At 35.8% G+C, this 5,320-nt stretch overlaps 1 pseudogene; it reads right to left on the bottom strand.

Moving 5' to 3' along the window:
• Positions 1-774: 774 nt before the first annotated feature.
• LOC107660949 (putative nuclease HARBI1) lies at positions 775-2,127 on the bottom strand (annotated as a pseudogene).
• Positions 2,128-5,320: the final 3,193 nt, after the last annotated feature.

The raw sequence follows: 5,320 nt of genomic DNA, 5'->3' as shown, positions 1-5,320 counted from the left end.
TAGTGATGGCAAATTCTGTGTGCTTGTTGGAGCCAGCAGATGTCCTGTTGAACCCTGTGAGCATGTGAGCGTTTAAAGCACTTATTTACTGTCAATGTTAAGTGGTGATCATTAATCTCAGTTTCATTATTGGTTTTAGGATGAAGACCCATCTATAACTGAGGATTCACATCATATATCTAAAGGCCTACTTGTGTGGTTAGGTGCTCACAGTACATATTTTCCAAACATTATTGGCTGCAGGACACTGACATCCTTCCAGAAACCAGTCAGACTGGAACTACAGGGGACAATGTAGGTTTTATTAAATTTGAACATGGTGTCGAGAGCATTAAATAATAGACATTTTGGTTTCTACGGAATGAAGAAAATATAAAAAAGTGTGTACAAGCGCTACTTCCTTAAAGAAATTGATGTTATGGATGTAGACATTCAATATAAGAAGTTGAAGATGAGAAAGCTGGAGCTGGAAATCCAAAAACTGGAGCAAGATGCAAGTAGAACTGTTGTAATGAAACACTGACACTTGACATTTTGGTCACCATTTAATTATGTGTTTTGTTTTTCTTCTCCAACAGGCAGCTTTAAATTGAAATAATAAAAAATAATAATAATAAATAAAATACAAATGATGTGACTTGTGTGTCTTGTGCAATGAAATTGAGGGGAAAGTAGGGGGCTACAAACATAAATTGAAAGCCTTCACATGACTTGAAAAATATAATGCTAACCAAAATAATTATTTTCATAAATGTCTCTTATAACCCTGCCTGTTTAATTGTCATCAAAAGCCACCTCATTGCCCCAGTCCTCCTCTACAACAATGCTTGGTGGCCTCTCTTTTCTCAAGCTGGCAATGTTATGGAGCACAACACAACCAACAATAATGTCACATGCCCGTTGTGGAGTCACTCGGAGGTGGTTCAGGCACTGGAACCTAGATTTGATGAGACCAAATGCCATCTCTATACGAGCTCTTGTGCGTGCATGGGCAAGGTTATAGTTGCGTTGTGCCTGTGTCTGGGGTTCCTGATATGGTGTCAGAAGATAAGGCAGGCAGGGATATCCCTTGTCTCCCACCAAAACTCCTGAGAATTCGCCTGGATAGAGTAAAAATTTATTCTTCTGTAATTACTAATTGGTGAATTTTTATTTATTTATTAATTTCCATTAATAACCTACCGTGTGCCAGTTGCTGGGCAACAGAAGAGGCTCGAAATATTCTGGAGTCATGGGTTGAGCCTTTACATTAGTGATGACACACTCTGCATCACAGATCATCTGGAAGAAAAAAATGTAGGTCACTAAACTGCAGTTACAGCATCACAAGAAAATGTCTATAAAGAGGGATGTGGGTAACTTAATTTAAACTGTGGAGAAAATTAGAATACAGCTACAGTATTTGAAGAGATTAGTTTAATTTGTATTGAATGGATCATAACCCATATACACATCTTAATATATAGCACAACCTATTCAGTTGTAGCCTACAAAACAATTTCAGTGGGACTATACCTGCACATTTATACTGTGTACTGATTTCGTGTTAACAAAGTCTGCTTCATGCAGACCAGACGGACACTTTATACGCACGTGGGAGCAGTCCAGCCCCGACAACATTTGGGAAAGCTACAAAAGTTAATTAAAAGGATTTACATTTGTCCATTTGTCACCTTTGACATAAACACAAAAATATTTCCGATTCCTATACAATTATTGTTTAAACTTATCTGCAATTCCATAAAAGGCCTGTTTAATGGTACAAATTGCTTTGTGACCAGGGAAGGCGATGAACACATTGAGCAGTCTTTTTTAAAGACAGGTACACCACTCGCACAGAGCGGCAAACTGATGATTTGCTGAAATTTTCTGCATCTCCAACGGTGTATACAGACAGTCTGTGGTACAGTGAGCGCTTTATTGCGGCGTGTTATGTGCAATGTATGGCCTCAGTAATCTACAAATATATAAAATCCCTTCTCTCGAGAACCTGTACCGCTCATACAGGTAGCTGTCGGGAAAAGCCAAAGGGTCTGACCTATCCCTGAAAGTACGCTGTCTTTGGAATGCTCTACGTATTATGAGAGCTCCCTCATCCACCACCTCATCAATGAAAGGACACGCCATGATTCATGAAGTACGACACATTTGTTGAGGTTGAGTTTTTATGAGAAATTAACACCCACCATACACATTTAACTTAGTAACTTTATTTATTTACAGTACATTAACAATACATTTTAAAACATGATTTCTTAATGTTGATTTCATAGTATTCCCTGCAGGTCATTGATAGAGGAACTCTGGTTAAGCGACAACTCGGGCTTAGCCTGACAGTTAGCCTGCCCCAGACCAGGTTAGTTTCCCAGCAAAAGTTGCCACAGTGACTGAGCTTGAGCTATGGTCATTTTGATTTATGGAACCAAATCGAGTGAAAATAAGTCAGACTAACTGAAATAAGCCTGGCTTATTTACAGCAATATTTAAGACATGTAGACACAAGACCAGATAAACTCAAAGTGAACATACAGGACATACTTAAGTACTCAGACCAAACAAGGATAATTAACTAGGCACACCTGAACAGAATAATACAATCAACACAACAAGGGAAAACAAAGCCCAAATTAACAGAAACCGTGACAGTAAGAGTACAATCATTATAGTGCACTTCTGTTTTTATGCTGCACAGTACACAAAAAAAAACTGCCATTGAAAGCGTTTCAAAAAATAAATTACTGCGTATGTAGCCTTCTTAAGACTCACATCCAGATCACCCTGCATCAGTTAACTGTGTTGCATCCTACTAAAAGTAGCCGAATTCTATTAGGCCATATTTACAATTTCAAGCATCCATTTCAATTAGCCATTGTCAAGTGTTACATCCAAGAAGTTGCCTCACTTGTCAAGTGTTACAACCAGAAGTGGTCCTCATCTGTTTTATAATATATGGGGCATATTTGCCATGTCAAATGTGGGACAAGTTGGCTTACACACTGATTAGCCAATGCTGACTGTGCCATATATTTGCCAAAAGGCTGCTTAATATTTTTTTGGAACCTGTGATATTTTTTTCAGGATTCTTTGATGAATAAAAAGTAAAAAATAAGAGCATTTATTAAAAATAGAAATCTTTTCTAACAATATACACTACCGTTCAAAAGTTTAGGGTCAGTAAATTTTTATTCTTTCTTTTTTTGAAAGAAATCAAAACTTTTATTCAGCAATGATGTGATAAATTGTTAAGAAGTGATAGCAAAGATTTATATTGTTAGAAAATATTAATTTTTTTTATTCAGCAATGAATCTTGAAAAAAGTATCACAGTTTTCAAAAAGTATTTGGCAGCACAACTCTGATAATTCTAATAATAAACCAGCATATTAGAATGATTTCTTAAGGATCATGTGACACTTTATACTGGAGTAATGGCTGATGGAAATTCAGATTTGCATTACAGAAATAAATTACATTTTAAAGGATATTAAAATAGAAACCATTATTTTATATTGTAATAACATTTCACAAGATTATTGTTTTTTTTTTTCTGTATTTTGAACAAATAAATGCAGATTTGATGAGCATAAGAGATTTCTTTAAGAAACATTACAAGTCTTACTGATCCCAAACTTTTGAATGGCAGTGTGTATATATATATATATATATATATATATATTTTCGATCAAATAAATGCTGCCTTGGTGAGAATAAGAGACTTAAAGCCTAAGTATTACAAACTTTTGACCGGTAGTGCACATATATTATTATTATTATTACTATTACTTTTACAATAAAATTTTGTCATAATAATTTTAATGACCAAAGGATATTGCTTGCAGGAGCATTTCCAATTGTTTGTACAATAAAATGCCCTCTAGATTGATGTCTCCTTTCTCTAACACCACCTGTCACCAACTTGCTATAGCAAGTAGTAAATCATGATTTTGCCAGGCTGTGATGTACTACTTAAAAGCAGTTGGCTAAGCATAAGCCTTTCGATTTGTTCTGCCCCAGCTAGCCGTTTCAATAGGAAATATGTCAAAACAAGAAAGAAAATTGTGTTTCTTAAACCATTTCATGCAGTCTTTAATGGCAGTAAAAGTAAAGCGCTGCTTTGAAACTGTGAAAACATTTTAGGGAGGTTGAATCACGGCTCTGGCCTTGAGACAAATATTAGATTTTTAGTCCAGTTGAGGTTTTGTTCCTCTGAAGGGTCATTAGTAAAAATGAGCCATTTGTGATGAGGAATTTTCACATTAAAATGCTTGGTTTATTAAAATGAAACTGAATACAAAGAGATTAGTGTTCCCTCACTGTGTGCTTGTTTTTATTTGTTCGTGTGTGTCCCCTAAGTAAGGTACTAATGATCACTTGACAGTTTAAGACGCCAACTGTCTTGAGCAATCCCATGTCTGTGAGCACGCAAATGTGAGTCAATCACCCAAACCTCAATGAGTTTAAAGCTTGTAGCTGCCGCAAAAAGGTTGGTTGGCTTCTTTCTGTGAGAGATGTGTTGAGCAGAAAGACTGAGAGGCTGCGTGCTTAGTGATCCGACCACCGGGGAGTGTCACTGGCCAAGATTACTGCTAATCCATCATGATCCAACGCCTCGACACACACACCAACAATATCCTCTCTATGCATAACCTCTCAATGCATACACACCAACAACAATCACCTTGCTCTGCACAAGACCCTTGAACACTTACACATTGGCAAATATAGAGGTTTTTCACACATAGGGCATTACGACATTTGCAACCATACAACAATGGAAGTCTACGATGCAAGGCACTTCACCGGAAGAAACCGTTAAAAAAGCGGTAAAGAACAGCACAGTAATTAAACATTACACATGTTAACAGTAGGGATGTAACGATTCACTCAAGTCACGATTCGATTCGATTCACGATTTTGATTTCACGATTTGATTCGATTCACGCTTTTTTTTTAACAAAATTAGATTTAAGACAAATTATAAATGAAATGTGTCCTTTTATTATTGCTTGGACAAAATGCTGCACGTTTCTTTGTGAAATTGAAATATAACACTATAATAATATACTAATATAGCACTTGCATATTATTGCTCTTTTGTTGGTTTTGATTGCTTCTATTGTCCTCATTTGTTAGTCGCTTTGGATAAAAGTGTCTACTAAATAACAAAATTTAAATATAATTTAAATGTAAATAACAAAACTAAATTGAAATTTTTAAAACAAATCAAATAAATAAGTAACACAAATAAAATAAATCTCTTCATATAAACAAACTAAGGCTTTGTCTGTGCTCTTTCCATTTAAAATTAGAGGCAACCACTG

The sequence above is a fragment of the Sinocyclocheilus anshuiensis genome, unplaced genomic scaffold (assembly GCF_001515605.1).
Source record: "Sinocyclocheilus anshuiensis isolate Anshui unplaced genomic scaffold, SAMN03320099.WGS_v1.1 scaffold3681, whole genome shotgun sequence".
NCBI lineage: Eukaryota > Metazoa > Chordata > Actinopteri > Cypriniformes > Cyprinidae > Sinocyclocheilus > Sinocyclocheilus anshuiensis.
Note: the sequence above shows the minus strand (reverse complement) of the source record. Positions and strands in the feature narration are given on the sequence as shown.